The sequence below is a fragment of the Bos javanicus genome, chromosome 5 (assembly GCF_032452875.1).
Source record: "Bos javanicus breed banteng chromosome 5, ARS-OSU_banteng_1.0, whole genome shotgun sequence".
Taxonomy (NCBI): Eukaryota; Metazoa; Chordata; class Mammalia; order Artiodactyla; family Bovidae; genus Bos; species Bos javanicus.
The window spans coordinates 2,316,389-2,337,338 of NC_083872.1; the positions used below are offsets into that span (position 1 = coordinate 2,316,389).

General features: G+C 39.4%; 1 long non-coding RNA gene across 1 annotated transcript in view; it reads right to left on the minus strand.

Annotated features, from left to right (window-relative positions):
- LOC133247127 (uncharacterized) overlaps positions 1-20,950 on the minus strand; it is a 152,747-nt gene that overhangs the window by 39,339 nt on the left and 92,458 nt on the right. The window lies entirely within an intron of this gene.

The window sequence follows — 20,950 nt, forward strand, 5'->3', positions numbered from 1 at the left end:
ATAAGTGTTACCCCCTTGCTTAAAACTTTTCAATAGCTTATTACTGCATTTAAGATAAAAATCTAAAATTCTTACCATGTTCTTCAAACCCAGTATAGTCTGCCCATTCCTTGCTCTCTAACTTCCCATGTTTTTTCTCATGATTTCATGTTCTGTGAAGTCAAGGATCATGCTGAGTTATCCACCTCCAAATCCCTAGTTGGTTGAACAATTCTTAACACACAGAAAGCACTCAAAACATATTTGATGCATAATGAAGGCTTACAAGGAAGGGATGGCATAATCAGAGGCTGCCTGTCTTTTCAACTCATAGTTTAGTATGTGGAATCATCCATCCACAGTGAGATGCAATGTTAGCATCTGACCCTGAATTTCAATATTGTGGAGGTACTCGAATCTGAGCTAGAACACCTGACTAGAAAGCTCTATCTCTGCTTGAATTAGATATGTGGCTTTGAAAATTTCTTAATATCTGTGAACCATACTTCTTTCCTCATTTATAAAATGAAGAGATTGGACTGGATCAGGTGAGCGCGTGGGGTTGCCTCAAGCCCTGTTCCCTGCCTTTGACCAAAGGGACTCCAGTCCTATGTGTGTGTAGACTAGCAGGTCCCAGGACTTCCCTGGTGGGCCAGTGGCTAAGAACCCAAGATCCCAATGTAAGGGGCCTGGGGGCAGTTCCTGGTTAGGGAACTAGATCCCACATGCCACAGCTGATTTCGCCTGCCACAACTGAAGATCCCGCATGCCGCAGCTAAGACCTGGTGCAGTCAGATAAATAAATATAAATATTTTTTTAAAAATTAAAAAAAGAGTTAATAGGTTCTCATGTATGATTTTATGTAAAAATGGACATGGGAGGTATACCAATGTTTTAAAAGAAAAATTAAAAATGTCACTGGACACCCCAGAAGAAGGTCAAGGTGCTCTTAGCCATGACTTTCTGTGATATTAAGAGCATGTGGAAGTCAAACAAGAGGGGAAGAGTTGAGTGCTAATGGCTAGGAGGAGAGTTCTCAGACATACGATTCCTGGGTGGGACTTGTTGGCAAAACTGTGTGGAAACCACAGGTAGCAAATTGTGGTAGCTTGTTAGAGGGACAAAGAAGAGACCACATGGGGGGTTAGAATATTATATGGATTAGCCCTGGATTGTGCAAGATATTGGATGCTATGCCCACAAACTTCTATAAATATTAATATTAAAATTCTATAAATATAAATATTACTTCTATAAATATTAAGGAGTCACTGTAGTGGTTTAAACAGCTGATGATACAAATGGCCTTTAGAAAGATAAGACATAGAACACTAGCAGGCCACTCCAGGAACTAAGCCTTCAAGAGGCAGGTGATCTGATTAAATTACTCTGTTTATTGTTCATTCAGTGATTTGAGGGCTTGACATTTAATTCTTGGATTATCTGAAGATTCTTCTGATCTCTGTACACCAGGGCATACTGATTAGGGAGCTCATATACTTTTGGTGTTCAGACCCTAGTATGACTTTACATTCTAAAGAGCTAGTCTGTTTGAGATTCCTTCTGTTTTGTGCTAAATGTGGTCAATTGTGGTGAAATTAAACTTAAGCTCCTTGCAGTCCTTTCAGTGATTATCTGCATGTATCGTTTTTGGTAAGGAGGGGTGTGTGTCACTCATCTGAGTAGAGGGTACCATTGAGTTGTTTTACTGAAACCCAAGGTATTTCTAGGTGAATGACAGAGTGCCCTAAGAAGCCTTCTGATCTCCAGTGTATTGATGGATGAAGATTTATTTCCTATTGACTGTGTTCCTTGAATGGAATAGGAACAGTGTCATCGCTAATCCATTAAGTTGACATCTCTTGTAATTGAAAGCCAAACAGGTTTGTGTAGTAAATATTGCTTGTGGATTTGTGTATGTGTTGAGGAGAGGCAAAGTGAGGTAGAAGAAAAAATGAGGAGGGAAGACTGGCAAGTAGTTGTTGAAACCTCAGTGTGTTTAAGGGACTTGAACTTGGGCTCCATTGAGTGAGCAGTCCACAGACATGTGCTAGAACACGTCTAGAACACCCAAGGAAATGAGTGTCTCATTTTGAGCTACATTTCCTATAATAGTATCACTTGTGATAAGGGTTTCTATCATTTGTTATGATTTTTAAAAAATGTATTCTCTGAGCCTACATAGAGGATATTGACTACTGGGATAAAAAAATTAAAATAATAATTAGAAAAATCACTTTGGGGATGGGATTGGGAAGTGCCAGGGATGAAAAGGAGATAAAATAGAGAAATCACTTCTGGGGTCCAGATTGTGTTATTAACACCTAGTACAACATTGAAGTTGCAGTTGACTGAATTGGCAGTTCAGGTTAAACTTTAGGTATTGTTTAATTCAGTCACTGTGTGGCTTAGCAGGCTTGCAAGAGTCTGGCTGTCTAATGGAGAAGAGAGAAAAATAAAAAAATGCCAAAAATACAGGTAGGGGCTATACAGTATAGGCTATTTTTTTTTTTTTTTTTTTGTATAGGCTATTTTTGAGCATAGAAAGGCAGGGCACCTAACCCAATTTGTGGGTGTGGAAGCATTGGGAGTGTCTATGAGCTAAACTGAATATTAGTAGAGTTTAGTGTAGGACAGTGACAAGGGAAGACTTCTGTTGTATATGCCTTAACTCTATGAGTTTAGTACTCCCGGAGACTCTCTCTCTGGTCGTGGAGGAGACTGGTGTGACAGTGGACCTATGGAAAAACAAAAAGATGCAGCTGGAGTAGTAAGCAGGGTCTGGATCATGAAGGTCTCATCAAGGTTAAGGGATCTCAGCGAAATGGAAATAATTCAAGGAGAAAAAGAAAATGCTCCCGCTGTAAACAACAACAAAAAGGGTTGCAAAATCCTAATCCAGGAGTTTGGTACTTAACAGTAAATGTTCTTAGAAAACAATTTTAGGGGAGCAGAGAAAGATTCAAAAAATGAAGTAAAAAAGTGAAATAAAGACTTCCGTATTTTGGGTTAAGTTTTTGATATTTGTTTCTCCCCCAGTTGAAGTCTAACTGTTAAGCTCCTGGTTAGTTCCATAAATTATCTCTGGTAGTAGAGGGTTTGGAAACACGAGGGATGACTCTGGGACTGCTCTAGGTTCCAGGCCCTCTGAGATGATCTTCACGTGGGCTACAAGAGGGACCAAGGATTGATTACTTGCACGAATGAAGCAGCTAACCTCATGGAGAGCCGTGTCCTGGATGGAACAAACTGGGATCCGCATGGCCCATTAAAGGGAGGAGCAGCTACTCAGCTCCAGCTGATGGTTGCCACACAGAACCTCGCCTTGGTGTTGCCACATCTTCCGCTTTGTAAAATACCGACAACTAACTCAATCTCCTCCGGTCCTTGCCTTTGCTTATATCACAGCTACTGCTTAGCATTTGTAACGTTAGAGTCATAAAACTGTGCAAGCTATTATGAATTTTCATTAAGAAATAACCAACAGTTCATAAAGTTTCCATTTTTAATAACTCTAGAACACTGTCTTGTTAATTTTGAGTGAGGATATAAAATGCTGAGGGGAGCAGATATTTGCAATGGCCTCAATTGTCCCACCTCTGTCTGCAAGCAACCTATATGGGAAGCCTGTTAATTATGAAGGCTGCTGAACCACATTTGGAATGTAATTTGCATCCGTCTCTCTGGTGGACCTAGGTCTGAGATGTGCCCAGGTTCTGCTACAACTCTCCCTTTTCTATCAGTGTGATGCCTTGTCCTCTGTTGGTTGTGGCCAATGGGAACACTGAGAGAAATTCTGGGAGAGGAAGAGTGGGGTCATGGTATTTATTCCCTTGGTTGCCTCACAGAGCATTTACGTCACACAGTTGTTGAGACATTTAAATGATGTAAACTTAGTAGAGTCCCCAGCACATATTAGCTCTCAACAAAACTTCTTTTATTTAAATTTTGATTTCATAAGTATAACTGATGTAGTCCACACATGCAAGAAGTCAAATAATATTTCCCTGTCTCCCCTGTTGTAAGTGAATCTTCCAAGGCAATCTGCTTTTCCCAACTCTCTTTTTAGATTTTGGTACTCCATCCTTCTCATCTTCTTTGAGTCTAATGGGAAGGTGGATTTTAGCTTCACTGCTTCTAGTTTCAGATTTCTTTTATCCCCACTCAGATGGTAAAGATGAATTTCTTTTTAAATAAACCTAGCGTTTTGGCGCTAGTGGTAAAGAACCCGCCTGACAATGCAGGAGACATATGAGACAGGAGTTCGATCCCTGGGCTGGGAAGATCCTCCAGAAGAGGAAATGTCAACCCACTCCGTTATTCTTGCCTGGAGAATCCCATGGACAGAAGTGCCTGGAGGGTTCTAGTCCATGGGGTCACAAAGAGTCAGACACAACTGAAGCCACTTAGCAGGCAGAATTATCTTAATATAAGCATGATGTCCACTTCCTGTTGGAATCCTGACTATTTGATACTTGAAGTCATTGCCATCTCTTGGTTGGACTACTGCTCTGTCTCCAGTCCCGTTTCAGGCAAAGCCAACATAACATGCAGTTCTGAATATACCATTTCCCTTCTAAATTTCTCTCACGATCTACTCTCTTCAACTTAGCTTCCATTTCTATCTTCTATTTAAACAACTCTTTTTCAATCACAACTTTACCTATGTCTTTACCTGTCTTTGTCTTTTGCCAGTCGCAGGTGGAGATAGAGCCCTATGCCCCTCCTTTTTTTAAGTTTATTTTTAATTGGAGGAAAATTGCTTTGCAATGTTGTGTTGGTTTTTGCTGTACAATGATGTGAATCAGCCATAATTATACATATATCTCCTCCCTGCTGAGCCTCCCTCCCCTCCCCACACCCCCCTCTAGGTCATCACAAAGCCCTACTTTTAAGCAAAGCTCACTCCCTTACCTGAGTGGTGAATTCAGGCTTTTCCCTCCCTGTGGTCCTTTAAAATAGCAACTTCCATCTTACCAAATTCAATGATTAATTATCCGCATCTGTCTCATGTTCTCTCTTAAGAGCATTTGACTCAGTTGATCAATTCCTTGTCTTGGAACACTTTATCTCACCTTCCTTTTCCATGTACTTTGCTGGTTTTCTTTCTCCTTCATTGTCTGTTTTTCAGTCTCCTTTGAGGGTCTGTTATCTTTTCTTCTAAATATTGGAAGTGCTCCAAGGCTCTGTCCTTGCCTATCTTTTTCATATAGATTCTTCCCTAGGGTAATCACACCCATTGCCTTGACTTTAAATAGCATCTGTATGGAGAAGATTGCACATTTATCACCTGAGACTTGGCCCTTTCCTTAAGCTCTAGACTTCTATACTTAATTTTCTATTTGGCATCTCTACTTAGACATTGCATACGTATCTCAAACTTAACAAGTCCAAAATATTGTAGAACTATTTATTTACTACTTCCCTAATTTAAATCTTTCTTCTCTTTTAATACATATTTAATATTGTGACTTTTCCTATAAATACTCCCTAGAGCTAAATTCATAAATGTTAAGTAATGATTCATTATTTTCTCTTCTAAATATTTTTTAGTATCATTTATAAATTATTTTTGATCGATGAATATAGAAGCCTGTTTCAAATATTTCAAATACATGAGTCTTTTGGAACTGCATTTTTGTTATTCATTTCTATTTTTATTGCATTTTAGTTAAATGTAATAAATCTTTATCTTGTCAATAAAGGTATCCAATCTTTGTATTGTGTTGAGACTTGCCTTGTGGCCTAGTGTATGGTAAATTTTTATAAATATTTAATGTCCACTTAAAGAGAGAGAGAATGAGAGAATCTGTGGTACAGATTGTGGGACAGTAACGGAAATGTACTTGATTCTGCCAGGAGCCCAAGAAATATCAAAAGCCTGAAACTCATTTTATGTTAATTTCTTGGCCTTGAGGTTTTGGATTACACACACCTACACAGGCCTATTGTTTTGGTTTCTCAAAAGAACTTTTTTGATTGTTCACCTACTTAGAGCTCACTAAGTGTTAAACAAGCCTCACCACTGTTTCCCAATGCTGGTGGGTGTATTTTCTCCAGACTACTCTTGGGCTCCAAATTCACTGCAGATGGTGACTGTGGCCACGAAATTAAAAAATGCTTGCCCCTTGGAAGAAAAGCTATGAAAAACCGAGACAGCTTATTAAAAAGCAGAGACATCACTTTGCTGACAAAGGTTCATATAATCAAGCTATGGTTTTTCCAGTAGTCATGATGTGAGAGTTGGACCACGAAGAAGGCTGAGCAATGAAGAACTGATGCTTTCAAATTGTGGTGCTAGAGAAGACTCTTGAAGGTCCCTTGGACTGCAAGGAGATCAAACCAGTCCATCCTAAAGGAAATCAGTCCTGAATATTCATTGGAAGGACTGATGCTGAAGCTGAAGCTCCAATTCTTTGGCTACCTGGTGTGAAGAACCAACTCATTGGGAAAGACCCTGATGCTGGGAAAGATTGAGGGTGAGAGGAAAATGGGATGAAAGAGGATGAAATGGATGGATGGCATCACCGACTCAATGGACATGTATTTGAACAAGCTTCAGGAGATACTGAAGGACAGGGAAGGCCTGGCATGCTGCATTCATGGGATTGCAGAGTAGAATATGACTCAGCAGCCAAACAACTCTTTAAGTGAGCTTACAATACTGAGGGCTCTGGGTTTACCAGACTATCTCAGTAATGCCCCACAGCATACAGGCCAGATACATTCTTTTCTCCTTGTTGGTGTGTCAGCTCCGGAACTAGTTCAGCAAGATTTCTAATTTTTAACTGATTTAAAAAAATAAATTTTATTAAATGATTTTTGACAAATATAATGGTATATGTTTAAACAGTAAATGTGGCTGTTTGATACACACATATATCCATTGTGGAAAGATTATCAAGATCAAAATAATGGACACATCTCTAACCTCACATAGTTAGCTCTTTTTTTTATGTGTGTGTAGTGAGAATGCCAAGATCTACTCTCAGAAATTTTCAATATATTGTATTGTTAACTATAGTCATCATTCAGTACATTAGATTCTTAGAATTTATTCTTCTTAAAATGAAAATTTGTACTCTTTGACCCATATCACCCCATTCCCCCTTCCCCTAGCTACCTAGCAACCACCATTCTATTCTCTCTCTGAAATTGGCCTTATTTAGTTATTTTATATTCTGCATATAATTTATGTATGTGTATGCTGAGTCTCAGTCACGTCCAACTCTGTGACTCTATGGACTGTAGCCTGTCACACTCTTCTGTCCATGGAGTTTTCCAGGCAAGAATACTGGAGTGGGTTGCCATTTCCTTCTCCAGGGGATCTTCCTCATCCAGGGGTCAAACTGATGTCTCCTGTGGCTCCTGCATTGGCAGGTGGATTCTTTACCACTGAGCCACCTGGGAAGACATATATAATTGATAACAGAAAATTTGTCTTTGTTTGGTTTATTTCACTTAGCATAATGCCCTTCAGTTTCATCTATGTTGTCACAAATGGCAAGACTTCATTCATTTTTATGAAGGTATAAATAAATAAATATATATAATTAAATATGATTATATTAATGGATATTGTTATTGTATGTAATAGGTATATGCCATATTTTTTAATTCATTCACCCCTGGGAAAACATTTAGGTTGTTTCTCTATCTTGGCTACTGTGAATAAAGCTGAAATGAACATGGTGGGTACAGATAAATCTCTGAGCTGGATTTCAGTTCCCTCCAGATATATACTTAGGAGTGGGGTTGCTAGATCATATGGTAGTTGAATTTTTAGAGGAACCACCATACTGTTTTCCATAATGGCTCTACTGAATAACATTTCCACCCACAGTGTTCATAAAGGTTTCCTTTTATTTATATCTTTGCCAACATTTGTTCTCTCTGGTTTTTTTTTGTTTTTTTTTTTTTAAATGGCAATACTAGCAGGAATGAGGTGATGATATCTCATTATTGATTTTTGACTGGCATTTCCCTGTTAAGTATTGATGCTGATCATCTTTTCAAATAACTTTCACTCATCTGGGTCTTTGTTAATGCTTTTCCATACCTACTTGTACATCAAAATTTCACTCACTCTCCCAAAATCAGGTCAAATGCTGCCCCCACTCTGAAGCTGTGATCCTCTGAATCAGAGTAAATTACTCCTTTCTTTATGCTACTAAAGCACTGATTCTTTTTTTTTTTTTTTAGTGAGCTAAAAAGCACACTAAATATAAATGTACTCTCTTAACAATTTTAACTGTACGTTGTAGTATTGCACATTGTTGTACAAAGATCTCTAGCATTTTTTGTCTTGCATAATTGAATTTCTATACCCACTGAACAACAGCTCCCCACTCCCCTCCACCCAGTCCCTGGCAACCACCATTCTCCTTCGCTTTCTGTGAGTTTGATTACTTTAGATACCCCATATGAGTAGAATCATGGAGTAGTTTTCTTTATGTGGTTGCCTTATTTCACTTGGCTTACTGTCCTCAAAGTTCATTCATCTTGTAGCATATGATAGGATTTCCTTCTCTTATAAGGATGAGTAGTATACATTGTATCCCACATTTTCTTTATTCTTTCATCCTTTGGTGGACATTTAGGTTGCTTCCACATCTTGGCTGTTGTGAGTAATGCTGCATTGAACATGAGTGTGCAAATATCTCTTTGAGATTCTGCTTTATCTTCTTCTGGGTAAATACCCAGGAGTAGGATTGCTGGATCACCGGATTGTTCTATTTTTAATTTTTGAGGAGCTGCCATACATCCCCCCCCCACCCCCCCGCCCCTGTAGCGGCTTCCCTGGTGGCTCAGTGGTTAAACTGCCTGCAATGCGGGAGACCTTGGTTCAATCCCTGGGTTGGGAAGATCCCCTGGATAAAGGAAATGGCAATCCGTTCCAGTATTCTTGCCTGGAGAATCCCATGGACGGCCGAGCCTGGTGGGCTACAGTCCATAGAGTCGCAGAGTTGGGCACGACTGAGCGGCTTCACTTTCACTTTTCACTTGCATCATTTTACAATTCTACCAATAGTGGATAAGGGTCTTTTATAAGGTTTAATTTCCCCACACCCTCACAAACATTCGTTTTCTGTTTTTTTGTTTGTTTGTTTTTTGTTTTTTAATGGTGTCCTTCCTAATGGGTGTGAAGTGGTATCTCATGGTGACAAAGCACTGACTGTTTTAACTTCTGCTTGCACTTTAGTTGGTTGTTTGCATGTTTCTTGTTTCACTAACTGTAGAGTAAGCACTGCCTACTAATAGTAACCTCATAGTGTCTTGGAAGATGCTCAGTGCACTTAGTGATACTTACTAATTTAATTCCTAAGGCAATGGCACCCCACTCCAGTACTCTTGCCTGGAAAATCCCATGGACAGAGGAGCCTGGTGGGCTGCAGTCCATGGGGTCGCTAGGAGTCGGACACTACTGAGTGACTTCACTTTCACTTTTCAGTTTCATGCATTGGAGAAGGAAATGGCAACTCACTCCAGTGTTCTTGCCTGGAGAATCCCAGGGATGGGGGAGCCTGGTGGGCTGTCATCTCTGGGGTTGCACAGAGTTGGACACGACTGAAGTGACTTAGCAGCAGCAGCAGCAAGTAAATAATGTTTTATATCTTACTAATGTTTAAGATATACAGAAACTGTTCATCTTTCTAACATCAGCCATGTCCTATATTTTTTAAAATAGAAGAACGTGGACTATGTTTCAGTATTATTTCTTCACCCATGGAATCTGATTGATTTGTTGGTGTAGTATTCTATCACAGCTCCAAAATAAAGATTTCTTAAAAGAAATGTAATTATATCATAATAAAAAAGTAATACCTTTATTTTAATAGTCTTCTGCATTGCAGGCAGATTCTTTACCATCTGAGCCACCAGGGAAGTCTATATGCTTTAAATTAAAGACTAAATGCTTCCTTACATGTAATATGTATATCTATGTGTAATAATATATTTAGGAGAAAGTATTTTGCATATGATAAATTGGACCTACTAACTAATGGCAACTCATAGTAAGTGAATGACTTTCTTAAAAGCAGTTGGAACTATGTGATTTATTGAACATCATGGGATAAAAACAAGACTTTTTACCTTTTCGCTTTTAGTGTTATACTCTAAGGTCCTCAACATTTTCTATTACAGCTTGCTAAAGTGCATCAATAAATCTTTACATTTTATTTGCAATGTTATTTTATCTTCCTCTTGGACATCTGCTCATACTTCATCCTTTTGAGAAATTTTAAAGGCTATTTTCCCCCTAAGATTGCCTGCTACAGCTGATGACCGAAAAAGATATGTACAAAATAGAAAATAGAAGGACAGGAGGCCTATTACATATGGTCCAGTCACATTAGCTTAGATCAAAAGTGCTTATTCTGTTTCTTACCCCTTATGTCACCTGGTCCTTGGAATCTGACTTTAGGCAGACTAAGCACAAGCTCAGTGAGACAGTTACAAGTTCATGGTTAAATTTCTTAGAGCTTGAATGGAACCACATCTTGAAGGACAAGCTCAAGTACCAAGCCTTAGTACCAGTGAGATAAATAGGCAACGATTTGCACACTGGGAGACAGAATTCCATGACAAAAAGGACAACCACTTTAATACACGGTTAAAATTCAATATTTATAAAGATGATTACAAAAATAAGACTCCAACAGAAAAGGCCTTGGTAGATTTTAAGGTATTTCAGCACAGTGTTTGGGTTGCCCTTTATTAGTAGAACCAGTCCATAGCTGTTTGTGACATGATTGAAGGGGCTGGTTTATACTGCATCATTCTTAGTCTTCTCTATTCCTGAGTGTCAGCCAGCTAGGATGTACCCCCAGGCCTCCCAGTCCCCACAAGCAGTGAGGTCACATTAACAGAAATACCTACATCTTGCCGCTTGCCGGTGCTCACCTGCACAACTGTGGGGCCACAGCTTTTTCCTGTTCTCATTCCGAATATCCCTTGTTGATTTCTAGGCATCTCTGGGAAAGTTCTCTGGAGATCCGAAGAACAAGGCCATTAATCTGCTGGTGTCTCTTTGCTGTCTGCCGCCTATGAGTCACCCAGAGAAGCATCTCACACTGTCACTCGCTGGGGCTGTGCTGAATGTCCCGGGCCTTCTGTTGCCCTTTCCCCAACTGTTCCACATTTTATCACTTGGGCTCCACTCAGCCTGTGTAAATCACAAGTCTCAAGGTGCTCCTTCTCAACACAGCCCCTTCCACCTCCACTTTCAACCGTCAGCTCTTCACCCATCTCCATCTTCTAAATCCTACCCCTGCTTCTTACACACACACACACACACACACACACTCCTTATGTCCTTCATGCAGTTCAGGCATTCAAAGGTCCAACCTCTTCAGTCTAAAACCAAGAGTCCTTTGTCATTTCAACTTAAGCTGGTGGGTTGGGAGGAGGAGGAAAAAGCCTTGCTCTGTGTCATTGCAGTCATTTGCTCTGGTTCCATCATGAATATTCAACCTGATATTCTTGATGTTAGGGAAAGGGAAAGTCAAAGTGAAGAGGTTGAATAGGGAAAGGGAAGTACAAAATAATAAAGTCAGAAGAGAAGAGCTCAGCCACTGAAGCTTCTCAGAAGATGAAAGGAAATGAAAGGGGCCACAGCAGTCCTGAACAGGACAGAGGCTGGGTTTCAAGTCCAGCTCTACCACTTATGTGATTTGCGGCAAGTCACCAAATCCTCTGCACCTAACTTTTCTCATCTTCTAACTGGGGATAATCATAGCGTCTACCTCACAAGGTGGGGATGAGAACTGAATCAGTTAATTTACACAAAGTACTTATTGTCATGTAAATATTGGCTTTTATTAATTATTATTTGCCATCAAGGCTACAAATCAATTTTATGTTCTATATTTTCCCCTTAATCAGGAGTTAAATTAATTGATACATATCTGTCTGTTTTGAGACCACAATCCATGTCTTTCAGAAATACTTGTGTTCACCAGGCCATTAAAATAACCCATTCTGCCCAGGATCTAAATCCCCAACTCAGCTCTCCAGGCTGCTCTTATGGTTTCTCTGAATTATACCAGCTCCTGGGTTCTTACCTTTCTGCGTCTCCGAGCCTGCTGCCTCTGCCTTCTTTGATCTTTTGGATCAGCCTCCTTGCCTGTCTCTCATCATGAGTAACTTGTAGATGTCTTCTGCTTAGCTGAACTTGAAGTCTTGCCCTCTCTGCATCAGTCCTCTCTTCTTATCAGTGGTACCTTACCATGATAAGAGAGGATATTTGGAGACTAGAAACAGATGGACTATGATGGATACAATATATTGTGCCCTCGCTCATCTTGGTAACAGGTGGCTGCTCAGTCAGCTGGGGTCTTTTTGAGGACATTCTCCCAGGCCTTCTTCTGACCAAATACATTCCATCCAGATGGTGACATGGCTCCCCAGAGTCCTAAATCAACTTAACAGGAGATGGCAGGGCTCTACTGATTTTGCCTAGGGTCTAATGCAAGCATTAGATTTTTAAAATTTTCCTTTCTAATTCAGGAAAAAAGGAGCAAACCTTATGTGAAAGTCATGTTCACAATGTGGTTTCAAATTCTCTTACAGAAAGTCTAAATTTATGTGATTAAATTAGCATTCATAAATGCAAAGGTAAGAAAGCAAATTAATTTGTTTTTACTGTTGGGAAAGACTAAAGATAGCTTTGGATAATCTAATGTATGAGGTTATTCACTTTGTCCATCTGATTTCCCTTGTAAAGATTCCTGCTACATCAAAATCGTGGCAAACATATTTGTTATGTTAAGATATATTGGTGCTGATGTTTGGCAGAAACCAACACAATACTGTAAAGCAATTATCCTTCATTAAAAAAAAAGATCTATTTGGGTACTGGTTCACCTTGGTTAGTGATGTTGGCAAGTACAGTCACCCAAGGTCAAAACTCCTTTACATTATATTTTGGAACTAACCTACTTTCAAACAAATTGTGGCTTATAAGAAAGTATGTATTTGCTTAAAGTTATCTCTGCTTATACAGTGTTTTCTGATGCATTTATGCAAGTGTTGATTAAACCCTTTGTGTTGCTTGAATACTTATGATCACTGAATTGTTGGTTAAGGAAATCAAGGAAAAATGTTCCAAGACCAAGGCATAGACATTTTTGTGGCTTCAAAATAAAAATAATATGACATTATTTAAGACTAGTTAAGAAGTTTATGATATCCGCAAAGGAAATAGCTTATGAACTTTTTCCAGTTAATTAAAATACTTTAACTACTTTAAATTTTGATTCTTAATATTTAAATATGGGCTTTGAAATGTCTAGAACCACAAAGATTCTAAGTGCTAGAAGATAAATTATATATATATATATATATATATATATTTTTTTTTTTTTCCTGCAAAGTAGCATACCTATTTTATGGGTGTGTGTACCATTAATCTGGGGCTTCCCTGTGTGACTGTGTGAGGCAGATGGCAAATGCCTTTGTTGTTCAGTTGTCGGCAATGCTCTTGGTAAGTGCCAATTTGTAGTTGACACATACAAATAAAAAATGAATATGTGTCAAAAATTGTATTTAATTCATTAACTAGTGAGGGAACCAGTAAGATGTTACAACTGGTTTAAGAAAGAGTTTAACTTACAGAGGCTTATATTCTCTATTGGAAATCTCTTTGCCAATGAAGAGGATTCATTGGCATTGACTGTGGACAAGATGCTTTTTCATATGATCAGTTTTCTAAATGGGCTAGTCAAAGATAATTAAAGGTGAAGAAGACTTAATAATTGAGCTAGGCCCAACACCAGTTTCTTTTGTTTTTAAAGTTATTTTGAAGTCATTCACAATTTTTCCTAACCTTTATATATGTAATACCTATTATGAACTGAATTGTGTCCCCTTAAATTAATATGATGAAGCCCTAACCCCCAAAGTGACTGTATTTTGAGATAAGGCCTTTAAAAAGGCATTTAAAATTAAGTGTGGTCATACGGGCAGGGCCCTAATCCAATGTGACTAGTGTCCTTATAAAAAGAGGAAGAGATATTAGGTTTTATTGCACATCAAGGAAAGGCCAAGTGAGGACACAGCAAGAAGGTGGCTGTCTACAAGCCAAGGAAAGAGGCCTCAGAAGAAAATAAACCCTCCAAGACCTTGCTCTTGGACTTCGAGCTCCCAGAGCTTTGAGAAAATACATTTCTGTTGTTTAAAGCCACCGGTCTGGTATTTTTTTATGGCAGCTCTAGAAAACTAAGACAGTTTCTAAATCCTATCATAATATAAGTAGGAAAAAACATTTCAAAGGGACTACTGCTTAATTCCCAAATTATTGAATCATGAAAACTTAGAAACTGACTGACCAGATAATTGATACTGCTGCCAAAATCTTGACTCTCTGTGCACCAGTGCCAAACAGGAACTCGGAGACAGAGTTATGGAGGAGAAAGAAAGAAAAATATATGGCTTTATTATTAATACTTTGCCATGCAAAGGGGGAGTGCAATAGTCTAACCCCTCAAGAAATGTGCCCCATCCCTGGTGAGTTGTTGTTTAGTCACTAATGCCTGTCTTTGTGCTGCGCTCAATATGCCAGCAAATTTGGAAAACTCAGCAGTGGCCATGGGACTGGAAAAGGTCAGTTTTCATTCCAAACCCAAAGAAAGGCAATGCCAAAGATTGCACAAACTACCGCACAATTGCACTCATCTCACACGCTAGTAAAGTAATGCTCAAAATTCTCCAAGCCAGGCTTCAACAGTACATGAACCATGAACTTCCAGATGTTCAAGCTGGATTTAGAAAAGTCAGAGGAACCAGAGATCAAATTGCCAACATCCACTGAATCATCGAAAAAGCAAGAGAGTTTCAGAAAAATATCTATTTCTGCTTTATTGACTATGCCAAAGCCTTTGTGTGGATCACAACAGACTGTGGAAAATTCTTAAAGAGATGGGAATACCATACCACCTGACCTGCCTCCTGAGAAATCTGTATGCAGGTAAGGAAGCAACAGTTAGAATTGGAAATGAAACAATAGACTGGTTCCAAATTGGGAAAAGAGTATGTCAAGGCTGTATATTGTCACCCTACTTATTTAACTTATATGCAGTGTACATCATGAGAAATGCTGGGCTGGATGAAGCACAAGCTGGAATCAAGATTGCAGGGAGAAATATCAATAACCTCAGATATGCAGATGACACCACCCTTATGGAAGAAAGTGAAGAACTAAAGAGCCTCTTGATGAAAGTGAAAGTGGAGAGTGAAAAAGTTGGCTTAAAGCTCAAAATCCAGAAAACTAAGATCATAGCATCCGGTCCCATCACTTCATGGCAAATAGATGGAGAAACAGTGGAAACAGTGGCTGACTTTATTTTTGGGGGCTCCAAAATCACTGCAGATGGTGACTGCAGTCATGAAATGAAAAGATGCTTACTCCTTGGAAGGAAAGGTATGACCAACCTAGACAACATATTAAAAAGCAGAGACATTACTTTGCCAACCAAGGTCCATCTAGTCAAAGCTATGGTTTTTCCAGTAGTCATGTATGGATGTGAGAGTTGGACTATAAAGAAAGCTGAGCGCAGAAGAATTGATGCTTTTGAACTGTGGTGTTGGAGAAGACTCTTGAGAGTCCCTTGGACTGCAAGGAGATCCAACCAGTCCATTCTAAAGGAGATCAGTCCTGGGTATTCATTGGAAGGACTGATGTTGAAGCTGAAACTCCAATACTTTGGCCACCTGATGCGAAGAACTCAGTCACTGGAAAAAATCCTGATGCTGGGAAAGATTGAAGGCAGGAAGAGAAGGGGATGACAGAGGATGATGGTTGGATGGCTTCACCGACTCAATGGACATGAGTTTGAGGAAGGTCTGGGAGTTGGTGATGGACAGTGAAGCCTGGCATGCTGTGGTTCATGGGGTCACGAAGAGTTGGACACGACTGAACGACTGAACTGAACTGAACCGAGGGGCTAAGCAGAGGATAGGCACCAAGGCCTATGGGTTATATGTCATGAAGCTAAGTTGTTCTTATTTTATAAATAAAGCTGAGATTTTATTTTACTTTGGTTTCCAGTCTCTCGTTGGCTGCTATTCACTACCTAGTGAACCTTGAAAGTCCACCTCAGAAACAGGTCTGAAGTGGCCGTTTCCCTGAGCAGCTTCAGGCATTACTGTTCTGATAATGTTATCACCACAATCTAAACTCTTCTTATTCTTCTTCAAGACTTCAGGTTCCTTTGGTGCCTGCCTGAAGGCATTAGCATCCTTAGGCCTTTGCCTCTAGGCTCTTTTTCTCTCTCTCTCGTCAAATCCTTTCTTATAAACCAAGAATTTGGAAGTCTTCTAAGGCGATGTTTCTGAGCTTATAATGCTTTTTGCCCTAAAAGTTTCCACTGGTGGAAATTTCAGTAACGCTTAAAAAACCCATCATAATAGGAATGGCAAGGTAAAGAAATCAATGGACACTAAACAACAATTTAACTGGTGAAAATGATAAGAAGCAGTCATTTAAAGATTGTCTGTAAATTATCCCGAGGGTATACAGCAAATGGAGAAGCATGAATTTAAGAAAATCTTCTAAATCTTGGTATGAACAGCTACAGTCTGGTATTTCAAACATGACCTGCTCCATCACCACACCTGTGTTATGAAAATCTACCAGGAGTGCCTTAATCTGGGCAGGTTTGGCCAAGGAGATTGTTGTTCAGTCGCTAAGTCGTGTCTGACTCTGTGACCCCATAGACTGCCTCACAGCCAGCTTCCCTTTCCTCCACTATCTCCTGGAGGAGATGGGTGCTCCTTTTCTCCCCAGCTCCCAGTCTGGGGGTATGGTTTTGTCTCTGGAGGGGCAGACTGCCAGCATTTCTCACCCCTCCTTCCCCACCAGCCCCAGCTCTATTTCCTCACTCAGGCCACTGACAAGAGGACTAGGTTGCCCTGATGCCATCCAGAAAGTTTATCTGGGGTGTGGAAGACCTTGAATACCGGGGCCTTAACCATGCCCTCCCCAGGAACTTCGTGCAGTAGAAATTCCACACTAGGAGTGGTGAACTGAGAAGTCCAGAGGCTGTCACTGTAAATCTGAATTTGTTTAAATTCCTGTCAGCCAGTTGAAGGCATTACATACAAGTTGAATAAAACAATTTTGTCATGATATAACCCATATTATATGGACCACCTAACTGGGAACTGAGGCAGGAAAAAAAAAACTTTATATAACTAATATCGTTTAAGTCTTCTTTACTTATATATATGTGTGTGTGTGTTTGTGTGTGTGTGTATGCATTTACTATGCTAAAATTCCAAAATCAAAAACAAATTGATGAAAAAAGTGAATGAAAATAATAAAAACTTTTAAAATCCGTGATCATTCATATCTATAACTACACATTTGTATTTTTAAATAAATTAAAACTTTAGACATTGCACTCAGTGCAGATGAAGAATAAGTGAACAGCTTTGATAAATTTAATACAGTCTGTAGGAAAGTACATGAGAAATGATGAAGGGTTAATTCACTTAATAATCTAATATTTTTTACAGAGGGCATGCTGGTCTCCTGATCTCTGCTGCAGCTCTGTTTACGGAGCACTGCATTCTGAATACTGAAACACAATACTTCCTGTGATTTAAAAATAAAACCATTAGTTCTCTTTGACCCTATTCCAGGATAATTTGGCTAGAAATTAATAACTGTCAACTGGAGATATTTTGCTGGCATTAAGGCAAAATGATGCATGATTCTTCCTTCGGGTACTCACATCACACACCACATTTATGTCTGAAGATTAAGTTGTTGGCTAGAGTGGGGAAAAGGATTTTAATTTACAAAATAATTATTGCTTTTTCTGAGGTCATGAATTTGGTTTTCTAGATGCTTTAGATGTTTTAAAGCGCTGCCTCACTTAATAGTTGAAGAACTAGCAAAGGTAGTGATATGGTTTTGGTGATGTTGTAATAAAAGGTTCAGTGTTTTACACTGAACTGAGTTCTCACAAAACATTTAAAAAATTATCTCATGAGTACAATGTAAAGCAATAAAACCAAACAAATCAATGATACATCATGTGTACCTAATGCTGAAGGTACTGGCATTTTCTTGAAAATAAGAAATAGACCCTGTAAGACAAAATTTCTTGTGATTGAAATTGTGCACTTTTTCTCCTCTCAGGTAATTTATCCTCATCCCACATCTGGCCAAAGAAACAAATTATTTTTTTCTTTCTTCATACATATTTTCCTGTGCTGTTCATTCTTAGTGACAATAGTCCTGAATCTCTGAAAGCTTTGTAGATATCTCGGACCTCCTTACCTGTTTTGAGAGAAACCTGTATGCAGGTCAAGAAGCAACAGTTAGAACCAGACAAGGAACTAAAACTGGGAAAAAGAGCACAGGCTCAATATTGTCACTCTGCTTATATAACTTAAATGCAGAGTACATTATGGAAAATGCCAGGTCAGATGAATCACAAGCTGGAATCAAGATTGCTGTGAGAAATATCAACAACCTCAGATATGCAGCTAATACCACTCTAATGGCAGAAAGTGAAGAGGAACTAAAGAGCCTTTTGATGAAGGGCAAAGAGGGGAATCAAAGAGTTGGCTTGAAACTCAACATTCAGAAAATTAAGATCATGGCACCTGGTTCCATCACTTCACGGTAATTAGATGGGGGAAAAGTGGAAACAGTGACAGATTTTCTTTTGGGGGGCTCCAAAATCACTGTGGATGGTGACTGCAGCCGTAAAATTTAAAGATGCTTGCTTCTTGGAAGAAAAGCTATGACAAACCTAGACAGCATATTAAAAAGCAGAATTGTCACTTGGCCAACTCAGATCTAAGTCAAAGCTACAGTTTTTCCAGTGGTCATGTATGGATGTGAGAGTTGAACTGTAAAGAAAGCTCAGTCCTGAAGAATTGATGCTTTCGAATTGTAGTGCTAGAGAAGACTTGAGAGTCTCCTGGACTGCAAGGAGATCAAACCAGTCAATCCTAAAGGAAATCAACCCTGAATTTTCATTGGAAGGACTGATGCTGAAGCTGAAGCTGGAACTCCAATACTTTGGCTACCTGGTGCAAAGAGCTGACTCATTGGAAAAGTCCCTGATGCTGGGAAAGATTGAAGGCAGGAGGAGAAGTGGGTGGTAGAGGATGAGATGGTTGGATGGCATCACTGACTTAATGGATGTGAGTATGAGCAAATTCTGGGCGATAGTGAAGGACAGGGAAGCCTGGTGTGCTGCAGTCCATGGGGTGGCAAAGAGTTGGACATGACTTAGTGACTAAACAACAAAAGAAAAAAAGGTTAGAGCCAACTCTGGTTCCTAAATTCATTGCACATTTTCTCCCATTGTTGGTCAGTCACTAAGTCTTTCTGCTGTGATATTCAACAATTTTTTTGCCCATTCAGTGGCTCTTACCAAGATGTTACAACAATAGTGTAGTCTGAGATCCTGCACCTAGATTCTCAGGACCCATGAAGATTTAGATGATTGGGCTCATGAGGTAGCTTTGTTTTGTGTCTTCAGCAAGAATTAAAAGGACAGATGGAGATGTGCTCGTGGACCAGCAGTGCCTGGAATTCACTTGGATGGTGGCAGTGACACCTGAATTCCCTGGGGGCCTCAGACGTGATCGGGGACTGACAATCTGGAGACTAAGCAGCAACCATTGAACACAGAAGAGAATTGTGGTTGTGCTTGTGTTTCACTTCTGAGTCTTCCACTCCAGTTGCACTTTAGCCAGAAGGAGAAATTTGGATGGGCTACTGATTTAGATGGAAAAATGTGTGGACATTGCTACAAGACAAAGCTAGGTTTGTGTTTCATCTCTGCTGTCATTACTAAATGAAATTAGGCAACTTAGTCAACATGAGTCTCTTTCCTCATTTGTAAAATGTGAATAGGAAAACTTGTTTCTCTCCATTTTCAGGGGAGACGACATAATTAGGCTATATAAGGACTAGATAGTAGGCGCTCAACAAGTATCTGTAGGCTTCATACTTCCCAGAGACCCAGGGAATGTTCTGTGTTTAGTTGCTCAGTCATGCCCAACTCTTTGTGACCCCATGGAGTATGCAGCCCGCAAGGCTCTTCTGTCCATAGGGATTCACCAGGCAAGAATACTGGAGTGGGCTGCCATGCTCTCCTCCAGGGGATCTTCCCAACCCAGGGACTGAACCCAGGTCTCCTATATTGCAGGTGGATTCTTTACTGTCCGAACCACCAGGGACATGATCCAGTGAATAAGAACAGTCAAAGAAAGACTGCTTGGTTAGATTTTATACTTGATTTTACGAGACTCTAGTCTGGCAGCTGGGACTCCTGTGTAAGCTAAGACATGCCAGTTCTGTAGTGCTTTATAACTTAGCAAGCATTTTCAACCCAGGATTTCATTTGATTCTTCCAAAATCCTTGTGGTAGGAGCATGATTGGCACTTTGTATGTCTTTTGTTTAAATCCCATTTAGTGTAAATAAGGGGAATGATGCTGAGAAAGGTCACATAGTTTAAAGTCATAGAATTGTCAGGTAGAAAAGCCAGGAGAAAGGCCACATCTTCTGTCTTCATTAGGGGGTCTCTCCTGGGAGGCGGGGACATGATAGTGCTGTAAGATTCCTGGCATTCAGAGCAACTTGAACCCACAATTCCTACTTCTCTCATTCCTTTATGAAATATGTGCCTTGCATATAAAAAGCCTGCTTTTTAATGGACAATGCAGGATCCATTTTAGTGATATTTTTGTAAGCTTGACAATTTACGTTGATTGATTTGTTGTGTCATGAAACAAATATCGTTTCTATATTTTCAATTACCATTTGCATTTCCTCTAAGGTTTTATACCAGTCTAGTCATCTAATGAATTAAATTTGCATTTATTTTACTTCAGAAAGGTGAGAGAATTTCCTATTATAAACAATTTAACTGAAAAACAGCATAAATTGAATTCTGGCATTTTATTTTAATGGTGTTGGCTATATAAAATAAACAGCAATTTA